The sequence below is a fragment of the Schistocerca cancellata genome, chromosome 2 (genome assembly GCF_023864275.1).
Source record: "Schistocerca cancellata isolate TAMUIC-IGC-003103 chromosome 2, iqSchCanc2.1, whole genome shotgun sequence".
NCBI classification, from domain to species: domain Eukaryota; kingdom Metazoa; phylum Arthropoda; class Insecta; order Orthoptera; family Acrididae; genus Schistocerca; species Schistocerca cancellata.
Window position 1 is genome coordinate 942,909,311 of NC_064627.1, and position 12,822 is coordinate 942,922,132.

Consider the following 12,822-nt stretch of genomic DNA (forward strand, 5'->3'; position numbering starts at 1 on the left):
TCACGGCCGTAAATGTCACAGGTAATAAAATGTTCCGGGCTGTCATGCCGTGGTCGAATGAATTTCACATTTAAACGCAAAGTTTCGTCCGCACCTGTGGAGAACATTTTCAAGGGGGCTCGTAGCTTCTTGGAGTATCCGATTCACAAATGGTTCAATTGGCTCTGAGCACTATGGGACTTAACCGCTGATGTCATCAGTCCCCTAGAACTTAGAACTACTTAAACCTAACCTAAGGACATCACACACATCCATGCCCGAGGCAGAATTCGAACCTGCGACCGTAGCGGTTGCGCGGCTCCAGACTGTAGCGCCTATAACCGCTCGGCCACTCCGGCCGGCTGTCCGATTCACACCCTGGCTCCGTACTGACTGAGTAACCACGACATAATAGGCTGAAACATTTTATCAATTGTAAGATTTTCATATAAATTTAAGCAGCTGACTAAAATCCCATAATACGCAATACTGAAATAATCTTCTTCGTATATACACAAGGTAAAAGAAACAATGATTATATTAAGTTATTTTTCACAAACACTGTAACTAGGTTTATTTTCACCAACGACTACTAGTGCGTCGTGGTCGAGTGGCTGCCGCCACAGTAGCACAGCAAGATCCGTCAGCAGGTTAACCACCATCTGAAATAAAAAATAAAAAATTAAGTCAAGTTTTAAACGTCCGACTTTTCAAAGAAGACATGCGAGAACCACACACAACCATCCTCCCCCTGCAAGAAAGATGACGAACAAAGAGATCGAAGAAAAAGGAAAGTAGTTGTCAGCCTTGCTGCAGGTAGACCGTGAGGTCCCAGGTTTGATTCCACGCTGGATTGAATTTTCTTCTCTTTGGGACTGGTTGTTTGTCTTGTCCGAGACATATTACTTCCTTCTGATCACAAAACTCGCAAATCGTTCAAGCGGCGCTGTAGAGAAAGACTTGCACCAAGCGGCCGAATAAATAATTCGAATCAAGAACAGTTGCCAACATCAGTAACGTAGAAGTATATATCCTCAGAGTAGTGAAGCAACTAAAATCACTTAATAAATGCAAGTTTTCTGGTCCAGACTGTATACCAATTAGGTTCCTTTCAGAGTATGCTGATACAGTAGCTCCATACTTAACAATCATAAACAACCGTTCGCTCGACGAAAGACCCATACCCAAAGATTGGAAAGTTGCGCAGGTCACACCAATATTCAAGAAAGGTAGTAGCAGTAATACACTTAATTACAGGCCCATACCATTAACGTCGATATGCAGCAGGATTCTGGAATATACATTGTGTTCGAACATTATGAATTCCCTCTAAGAAAATGGCTCTGAGCACTATGGGACTTAACAGCTGTGGTCATCAGTCCCTTAGAACTTAGAACTACTTAAACCTAACTAACCTAAGGACATCACACACATCCATGCCCGAGGCAGGATTCGAACCTGCGACCGTAGCTGTGGCGCAATTCCGGACTGAGCGCCTAGAACCACTCGGCCACCGCGGCCGGCTAATTCCCTCTAAGAAAACGGTCTATTGACACACAGTCAACATGGGATTAGAAAACATCGTTTTTATGAAACACAACTAGCTCTTTATTTGCATGAAGTGTTGAGTGCTATTGACAAGGAATTTCAGATATATTCCGTATTTCTGGATTTCCAGAAGGATTTTGACGCTGTACCACACAAGCGGCTTATAGTGAAATTGCGTGCTTGTGGAATATCGTCTCAGTTATGTGGTTGGATTTGTGATTTCCAGTCAGAGAGGTCACAGTTCGTACTGTTATGACTTCTGCACCACTTGTTAGCAGCAGACACAGTGGTTGCGCCAAAGACTGAAATGGCGTGGAGTTTTACAACTATTTATTGAACTTTCTTTACAATTTCTCCCTCATTGTCGCTGCCCAGACCTGCGGATCCCTCTGCCTGGCTGCTGCTGTGTAGATTCTCCGACAGTGCGCGAAACGGGCGCAGCTGATCGCACTCGGGAGCCTCAAGCCACCAGTGCTCCGCTGAAGCGAGGATGCCCTGTGGTTGAGATGAACTGGTAATCCATTCTGCAGGAATCTTATGGAGCAGTCTTGCATTAACATGCTGAATCCTCCGTTTTAATAAGACATATGACACACCGATAAATACAGTCAACACGGTAATTGTACTGGTTGAAATACCAATGGTCACTATGCTACGTTTCCACCTGGTGTCGTACTCCTCCACATGCCTTAATAATTGCTGCATTGAAATTTGACCTTTCTCCGAATCTACTAGTTTATCTATCGTTTGCAAAAGTGTAGCATCCAAGGTGTTGTTAATATACGTCAAATTTTCTCCTGCCACTTTCCTGCTCAATGCGTCAGCATTGGCATGTTTCACACCTCGCTTGTGTATTACCTCATAATCGAACTCACTGAGTTTCAGCACCCATCTCACTAGCCTACTCGCTGGGTCTTTCAGACATAATAGCCATTTCAGAACTGAATGATCCGTCACAACCTTAAACCTTCTACCGCACAGATAACATCGAAAGTACGAAATCCAGTATATTACCGCTAACAGTTCCTTCTCCGTCGTGGAGTAATTTTGTTCCGCCTTGTTAAGTTGACGAGACGCGAACGCAATCGGATGCTCTTTGCCATCAATTTCTTGCCCAAGTACAACCCCAAGAGCGTGATTAGATGCGTCACATTGTTGTATAAAGTCCTTCGAAAAGTCTGGAAACTTCAGAACTGGATCTGATGTCAGTATCCGTTTCAACTCTTGAAATGCTTTCTCGCACTCTGACGTCCACTGGAAGGTAACACCTTTTTTTAGCAACATAGTAAGTGGCCTCGCTATTTCTGCGAACCCCTGTAAGAATTTTCGATAATAGCTCGCAAGACTAATATACGATTGCAGTTGTTTAACCGTTCGGGGCACCGGAAAATCTCGTACTGCAGAAGTGAGACGATGATCTGTCCGTACCTCGTCCTGACTGATAACATGCCCGAGATAATTTACTTGTGCTTGCGCAAACGGCATTTGTCCAAACTTAATGTTAGCCGTGTTGCCTCGAATCTTTTAAACACCTCCTCTAACCGTTCCACATCCTGCTCTACATCTCTTGAAAAAACTATAATGTCATCCAGATACACCATGCATTTTTTCGGTTTCAACCCGCGAAGGACTCCATCCATCAACCTCTGAAATGTTGCTGGAGCGTTTTTCAGTCCAAACGGTATTCTTTTATACTCGAAGTGACCACAATGCGTCGTAAATGCTGCTTTTGGCCTGTCCTCCGGATATACTTCAATCTGGTAATAATCGCTCCGAAAATCCATAGTGGAGAAAAATTTATACTGCCCTAGGTTGTCTAACGTTTCTGTGATATTCGGAACAGGATATACGTCCGATACTGTCCGTTCATTCAACTGTTTGTAATCGCAACAAAAGCGAAATTTTTTCGACCCGTCCGCTGTCTTCTTCAGAACTAGGACCACGCTACTGGACCAAGGACTATTACTGTGCTGGATTATTCCATCTTCCAGTTGTTGCTCTATTAATTGCTCTACTAATGGTTGTAATTGTTTCGGTAGTCTGTATCGCTTACGATACACCGGAGCGTGATTCCCTGTCGGAATACGATGCTGTGTTATCGGTGTAGCAGGTAACGTACGCTGTGTTTCAAACAATGCTTTATACTTTAGTAATAATGCTTCCATTCCCGAACGATCATTTCCTCTCAAATGATTTACCTTGTCACGAAATGCAGACGTGCTGACGGTTTGCTTTACATCATAGTCTAGCCTCGAACTATCGATGTCCGCTTCATCCATTAACTCTACTGTGACTATTACTAACCCCTTCGGCAGATCGACATCATCCCACCGGAAGTTATCTAAACTCACCGGAACTATAAACTGCCCTTTTATGTCCGTTACCCGTGATACACTCCTACGAATAAAACAATGCTTTTCGTCTAAAACGTCGTTATTCGGTAGTGGCTCTACCAAGAATAACCCCTGCTGTGGCACATCGACATCCACCGGTACCCAGATCAACTTCCCTGTACCTGTTCGTACTTTGTCACACGAAATCATCTTTAATGCACTTGTACGCAGTTTAGTTGGTATCACCTTAGCTATCGGTGCACCTTCCGACACTGAAACATTTCCAACGGTTATACCCATTGAGAACAAGTTCCCATCGAGTTCCAGCGTATGTTGCGAAAGGTCAATTTTGGCGTGATGTTTAAACAGAAAGTAAAACCCAAGTATCGCTGAAAATCCCTGTCCCACAGTTGACAACACCTCCATTTGCTCCCGGAACCACACGTTCCCTATCTTAAACTTGAGCTGTGCTGTCCCTAGTGCATCTAATTTTTTATCACCTACTGCGCGCAGTCTATATCTCGGAGCAACAGTACTAATTGATGTAAAGCCATCGAGTAAAACTGAAGTGATTTCTAGCGTTCCCCAAGGTAGTGTTATAGGCCCTTTGCTGTTCCTTATCTATATAAACGATTTGGGAGGCAATCTGAGCAGCTGTCTTAGGTTGTTTGCAGATGACGCTGTCGCTTATCGACTAATACAGTCATCAGAAGATCAAAACAAATCGCAAAACAATTTATAAAAGATATTTGAATGGTGCGAAAATTGGCAGTTGATCCTAAATAACGAAAAGTGTAAGGTCATCCACATTAGTGTTAAAAGGAACTCGTTAAGCCGGCCGTAGTGGCCATGCGGTTCTAGGCGCTACAGTCTGGAACCGCGCGACCGCTATGGTCGCAGGTTCGAATCCTGCCTCGGGCATGGATGTGTGTGATGTCCTTAGGTTAGTTAGGTTTAGGTAGTTCTAAGTTCTAGGGGACTGATGACCTCGGTAGTTAAGTCCCGTAGTGCTCAGAGCCATTTCAACTATTTTGAACTCGTTAAACTTCGATTACACGATAAATCAGTCAAATATAAAGGCCGTAAATTCAACTAAATACCTAGGAATTGCAATTACAAACAACTTAAAATGGAAGAAATACATAGAAAATGTTTTGGGGAAAGTTAATCCAGTCTAGGGTCCAATCGATATGGTCACGAGTCCAGGACAGGCGCTGCAGACGATATCACGCCGATAACAAACGCACTCGTATTGGTCGTCTACTGCCATAGCCCATTAACACCAAATTTCGCCACACTGTCCAAACAGATACTTTTGTCGTATGTCCCACATTGATTTTGGCCGTTATCTCGCGCTGTGTTGCATGTCCATTATCACTTACGACTCTGTGCGAAAGCTCCTACTCTCGGTCGTTGAGTAACGGTCGTTGGCGAATGCGTTGTCTGTGGTGTAAGGTAATGCCTGAAATTTGGTATTCTCGGCACGTTTTTGACACTGTGTGTAAGTAGGCTGTTTATGTTTTCTTTATGTAAGTAGACTGTTTATGTTTTCTTATTGGCAACGTTACGTAGCGCTCTATATGAAAATCACTGGCTGTGCTGTGTGCAGTCTGTGGCTAGTTTGCATTGTTGTCTGCCATTGTAGTGTTGGGCAGCGGCACCTGGCTGTGAACAGCACGTAGCGTTGCGCAGTTGGAGGTGAGCCGCCAGCAGTGGTGGATGTCGGGAGAGAAATGGCGGAGTTTGGAAATTTGTTAGACTGGATGTCATGAAATTACATACATTATGATTATTAAGGTAAATACATTGTTTGTTCTCTATTAAAATCTTTCATTTGCTAACTATGCCTATCAGTAGTTAGTGCCTTCCGTAGTTTGAATCTTTTATTTAGCTGGCAGTAGTGGCGCTCGCTGTATTGCAGTAGTTCGAGAAACCAAGATTTTTGGTGAGGTAAGTGATTTGTGAAACGTATAGGTTAATGTTAGTCAGGGCCATTGTTTTGTAGGGATTTTTGATAGTCAGATTGCGTTGCGCTAAAAATATTGTGTGTCAGTTTAAGCACAGTCTTATACAAATGTTCTAAGAGGACGTTTCATGTGGATCTCAAAAAATTGAATTTCATAACGATTTCCGAAATGGATTGCCCCACGCGTTCTAAGTCTGTTAATTTCCGTCGTGCGTTCATAATTACGTCTGAAGCCTTTTCGGGGAATCACCTGAGTGAAGCTATAGCTGTGCCAATGAACTACCCCTTTGTACCTTGTGAAGGCGATACTATCGCCGTCTGTATAAGTGGGTATCGTATGCCATGACTTTAGTCACCTTAATGTATATCGTACCATGATATTGGTCCTCGCATTGGTGGGACTGCACAACTGTCGTCTGAACATGGAATCAATGAGTTCAGAAGGTCCATATACTCAATTCCATGCGACCTCTATGTTGCCTTGTGCGACTAGCGATTCAGAGGAATCACATATTTTTCGTTTTGACCGTGCTCGACTGTACAGCCACGTCTTGCACCTTGGGTCTCTTGATGCGCCAACAGAGAAAGAGGCACGCTGATAGTGCTGTACCCAACAACAGCCGTGGACAGACGGGTGGCGCCACATCGTCTAGCCGCTCGAGTCCGGTATCTGCGTGCAGTAGCGCAGTGGACGGGTGTTGACGTCCCGCGGAGATATAACGTTGTCAGACTGCGTTCTTCATTGTCACACTGACGCCTTCTCCAACTATACCCATGGCCTACCTACATGCCTTTGCCATCCGGATCTAACTGTCCAAATCCCTACCCTCGCAAAATGCGTGCTCTGGTTTCTCTTCTGTTACACACTCGCATTTATCCGAAGGGCTACCGACTACGGCGGGAACTTGTGTCGTTTTTAGGTAATCTGGAATTATGATTACAACATTTCGTCGAACTTGTTACTTTTGTGTTCTTTGCCATATTTTAAGTGCTACTGATATCTATGATAATGATGTACGCCAAATAAATTCATTACAGTTTGTACCAACACTGGGACTCAAAAGCGGCAGATGCACTATACGTTACGCCATACTGGCGCAACAGTTTCACAGCTGTACAAACTGCCCTAGCACTTCCCGCTAACCGATATAAATTCCAACTGACGCCTCAACTCATTGTTATTCCCCTTCTGAACCCGCATAAATATTGCCGAGGCTCTCTGATATTGCAATAACATCTTAGCAATGAGCGAAATGGAGTAAATGAGCTATTGGTAATATAGATATTACTTCGAAAAGTGGAGTAGGTACGCAAGTTATTCTGAATGGTCCATCAGTGTTTTGTGGATGCGTACCGAATTTTACACTTAACTAATGCTGCTGCTAGTGCACGTGGTAATGTTTGGGTTACTGTGGCTCTAGCAAGTGGTGGTAAATTGGAGACTGTATCAGGGCTGGAGACTTTTAACAGCCAAGAAGTTACTGCTTATCGTACATATCAGATATGTGAGGTGCATAACAGTGATCGTGGTTCATCTTACTATATTCCTGCAATGCCGTTGGTTCTTAGGACAAGAAATCGTCGTAATGTAAATGAATCAGAGTCTGTGCCCGTATGGGTTAAAGGTGCACTGAATTGTGCCAAGATTAAAGTTGTTGGTGATGTCACGCACCGGAACTCAAATAAAGCACCGGTCTTTTCCTTATTTGACCTTGAGAAAATAAAGAGACAGAAAATAAAGGCACAGACTAGTTATTTTACGAGACACTGTCTAGTCAGATCTGGGTTTGGATCCCGATGCCGGTACAAATTCTATAATATGTGTATCACGTATGAGACTTCTATGATATTAACATTGATTTTAACGTCATGAAAATTTCACACTTGATACTTACATCATTTGAAATAGGTGTACACAACACATGCCACTGACGATGGGCCGAAAAACAAGCTGCAGAGCACCGAGCACATAAGATGTTCAAAACTGAGGACATAATTTGATCACACGGTTGCAACCTGATGATGGAGACGGGACTGTCCGCAGCTCGTGGTCGTGCGGTAGCGTTCTCGCTTCCCACGCCCGGGTTCCCGGGTTCGATTCCCGGCGGGGTCAGGGATTTTCTCTGCCTCGTGATGACTGGGTGTTGTGTGATGTCCTTAGGTTAGTTAGGTTTAAGTAGTTCTAAGTTCTAGGGGACTGATGACCACAGCTGTTAAGTCCCATAGTGCTCAGAGCCATCTGACGGAGACGGGACTATTGTTGCCAGCGGTGTCACTTCAATTCATTGTGGGGTGCTACACTGATTGGCTGTACTCGTCTGTGACAATTGGATGACTCGTCCTTGTCGTAGGTTCGTTTTTAGGTGACTCAGATACGTCGCGGGTATTAGATTAGGGTTATATTCCAGTCTGTAATTCCACCTCCGGAAAAAATTAGTACATCTGGAAAAACGACCTCGATTTTGATCTGATGATGGCATGTGCCACCTAGTGGATAGCAGATGTACTGACAATGGTTCCAAAGTCGTCTGCCAACAGATAGCGTGCTGGCTTAGCTACCAGAGCGCCATTTGTGTCTTCCCTTTAACAGATAATGATCACAGCCAGAGGGCTTAGTGTGGTGCAAACGTGCGAAGCATGAAGGGAACCATGCCACGGAGATGTACTCGTGCTTCCTACAGCCTACTGAGCAAGTTTCAAAGGGGTCAAATTGTGGCCTTCCGAATGGCTGTTGCAGAGAACTGCCACACAAGCTGGATGTGCTACATCAGTTGTGCAACGGTGTTTGCATCAGTGGTCGCGTGAACATTCCCACACCTGTACACGAGGATGTCCACCCAGCACAGACGCCTGCCGGACTCATCGTATTGTAAAGCCAGCAGTGGTAGATCATACAGCCACTACAGCTCAGGTAAGAGAGCTTGTGAGCCCAGACTTGTAACACGAACTGTTGCAAACCCATTATTAACAGTGGTACCACGGGCAAGCACGCCACGATCCTGTCTCCCATTCACGAAACAGCTTCGACGTGCATAACTCGACTGGTTCACTTGGAAGATGGCATGGCGCGCCGTGTCGTCAGCGATGAAAGCAGGTTCTGCCTGCACGCAATTGATGGTCGTTCGTGCGTGCGACGTAGACCAGGAAAGCGCTGTCTCGTAATGCATTCGTCCAGGACAGATTGGCCCGACACCAAGCCTAGTGGTCTGTGTGTTATAAGCTACAACTCTCGTTCACCTTTGGTGTTCCTGTGCTCGGTACTTGCAAAATGTTGTTACACCTGATTATTTCCCATTCCTGCAACAGAAAGTTTATGTGTTGTTCAAACACGACAATGCTAGCCCACGTACTGGCAGTGCATCTCAAAGTACTCTGCACGATGTGCAGCAACTTCCCTGGCCAGCACGATCTCCGAACTTTCCTCCAATCAAACACTTGTGGGATATGATGGGACGAGAAGTTATTCGTGTGATTCGTCAACCACAACGCTTACAGGACTGCATCAGCAGGCGAATAGGCACGGTACAAAGTCTCTCAAGACAGTATTAGCCACCTGCACGATCGACCGTATGCCAGAGTCAGTTCATGCACTTCCACCCGTGGAGGCTATACCATGTACTAAAATGGGTTTATGGCATGGATCGATACCTGGAAACTCAGAACCACTCGTACTATTGATCTGTAAATGCAATCATTTCATGTACTTACACGCACTGTTGCAACAATAAACCTTTAGTGAATCGTAAGCTTCTAAAAGACTGTACTATCTTTTTCCGGCTGTGCATTATCACTGCATCTTCTTCACCTTTTCTGTATTTTCTTTCCATAAACGTTCCCTGACATTTGTAAGAATTTGTAAACCGTGGTTCAAGGCTTATTCGACTACACTCCATATTTTATGCATCATTCAAAGATTTCGAAGAAATGAATGAATTAAACATTTCATTTGAGAAGTGTTAACAATGTAAATAATGTAATAAGCTTTTATTGCAACAACGCCAACACAGATGCTGTATTGGATGACGTGCCTTAGCTGAAAGGAATTTTTGATGTAATTAGGGAAATTGTAGAGTCTTAATCCAAGCTGGCAGCAGGATAAATCCAAACCATAACATGAGGTTACATTCATTGCACACTGAATGATGAGCCTAGTGAGCCTAAGGACTTATAATATTCATGTTATCAGTGATTTACACAAAGAATTCAGATTACTGTGGTTCAAAATAAGGCACACTACAATCACCCTTCAGAAGGGTAGTTGAATATATATATATATATATATATATATGTGTGTGTGTGTGTGTGTGTGTGTGTGTGTGTGTGTGTCTTTTCCTGTTTTTAAACTGAAAAGGTCATAAATTTTTTTATGATTTGTAAAGGAGTGTAATACACTGCCAGAATATACTAGTCAGTCAAGAAAATTAAAAGATGGGTTCACATACAGCTAACATGAAATGGATATCTAGTTCACCTATGATCATTAAGATTTTACCAAAGTTGTCTAGGTACCTTTTGTTGTTCAGGTCTGTCTATTCATCTAGAATATTTGTAGGGCTCCTTTTCGTTTGTATGTAGATCTCAATCTCCTCTAAAGTAATCATAAACTGTCCCATATACACTGGGTGAAAGATTTTAATCCATTCTTTCACAGCGCCGGCATTATGTCTGAGCTGTTTGAAATAACCGCCAAATACTGACTAACTCTTTTGGCTTAAGTGTTTATGAAACCTTATCTTAGATTTTCTGTCCTTTAGTTCTACAAGTAATTGATCACATTGACGACAAGCTATTTGGTGTTTTGTTCAGTTTTAGTAGCTGTAGTTGTAGTCTTCTCTCATGCAGTTCTCCCACGCCTGTTCATCTTCGCATAACTACTACAAGCTACACACACACACACACACACACACAGAAGGAGGCTTCTATACATTTTCTTTGGTTACATGGTTGCGTGGGACGCCTGTAATAAGTAAATAATTATTTATTACAACTTTGGCGGAATGTTAGAGCAAATAAAATGACGTCAGTTTTTTGGACCTCCAGACACCTTAGAGACTCGTTTCCTCCTGGGATTCATCTCTTTGTGTTCAGAAGCTTTCGCATGGCCTCCAAGTCGTGGTATTTCCAGCGCCCGTGTGTGAGAGAGAGAGAGAGACATTTTGGGAGTCAATAGAACTCTTCCGAGAGCTATTTTCGTATGTTTGTCGCACAGTGTTTTCTGCATTTCCTGCCTCTCGAGGTGCAAAGCGAGGTTGGCGACCCATCTCTATTTCATGCAGCTGAGATCTCCGTTGAAGCCATGACGTGTTGAGCGACAGTTTACGAGGTATGCAAATGATTAAAGGGTTTCCTGATGTCGAACAAACAGATAGCTTCAGTAGTGCTTGCGTAAACAGTTAGACTGGTGAGATGTGCTCTACACTTGATGCCACTCCGAATGGTTAGGAGACATTTCGTGATTCTTAACTGAGTGCTGACTTGCCCCCTAATATTTTCGATAGCTGCCTCGTTCTTTCCTGACATTGTTTGCATTTTCGTGGTCCTCTACCTCATCTTTATGTTCGTCATTAAAATTTATATTCATTAGTAGGAAATGGGAAAGAAGGACAATTTGCCTAGATAAGACTGATGAACTACCCAATAACAACACTCAGCTACCACTGTAGCAGATCCAGCACAGGAGTTTAGTCTGGGTCAGCAACTTATATATAAGTTTTCAACTGACTGAAGAAAATCTTTTCAGTAATATATGTTCTAAGGAATGTTAGGTGTTCACACTAACTGAAAGACATTTTCCGTTATTCCATAATTCTGAGTTACACGCAGTAACGACACTGTTGTGACCAATATTGTGCTTATACACTAATTCTCTAACAAGGCCTGTCACATTTTTCGTTATTTTACATAATAATTTATAAATATTCTTCAAAAGTTGTTAAATCACATTAACAGTATGTTTTCATGTATCTGGAGATGGTTGTCATTCAACGAAAACTGTGTATCAGCAAATTGTGGTTTTATACGTTAATGCCAGCACGGCTATTAAAAAAAATCTAACTTTGGTTTCACTCACTGTACAGGGCTAATCAATTTTCTACACTAAATATTTTAATTTTAATTTAGATTACTTAATATCACTGTTGTTAAGGGATAGTCGTATTTCGTATAATTTATATGTGTGATAAAGTAAATAGGATAACAAGATGGAGCTATGGCAGAGTTATATTCCGTTGAAGAATGGAACACTTGCTAATGAAATGAAGTAGTTCCACTGTTACTGGATACAAGGTCACCTGTTACGCAACTCCGTTATGTCGCATAAACCAAAACTTGTTTCAACGTCCCTGTGCTTTTTTAAGTGGCTATCAATTGTAAACATGCTTTAAGTGATAACTATTCTATGAAAATTAGGCCTAAAAATAGTTTGTCTTTTGTTGACAAGTAATACCTGAATTTTTCTACATTATTTGTGTGTGCAGAGCCCGTTGAAAATTACTTGATACTGTTAGTTAGTCATTTTTAAGAAAATTATGTTAATGTGAGTTTTGTTAGCGAGTTAACGCATCATTTTATTTTGTTATACGAAAATACTTCGCGTCTGTATCTGCGTTTAGTTACATTTAGCTTTCGAATGTACTTTTTCATCTGCATTCCCATAATTTGTTGCGAAGCACACATAAACACTACACGTATTTTCCGAAACTTCGTTTCCAAATAACGCTTTTCACTTTACCAATACCCAATGCTAACGTTGCTGTTGCGTTTCTAGTCCCAGTTGGCGCTCGCTTGTTCTCGAGTCAGTTTGACAACAGATTTGAATTTTATGTACTTTTCCCCTCCTTCCCCCTCTCTCCCCCTGTATGTGTATGTGTGTGTGTGTGTGTGTGTGTGTGTGTGTGTGTGTGTTTGTGTCTGGGTGAGTGTGAGTGTGCTTTCATGGGCACAAATACGATATACGACAGTTTACCGTGGAAAGGTGGGGGGGTGGGGGGTGGGAGG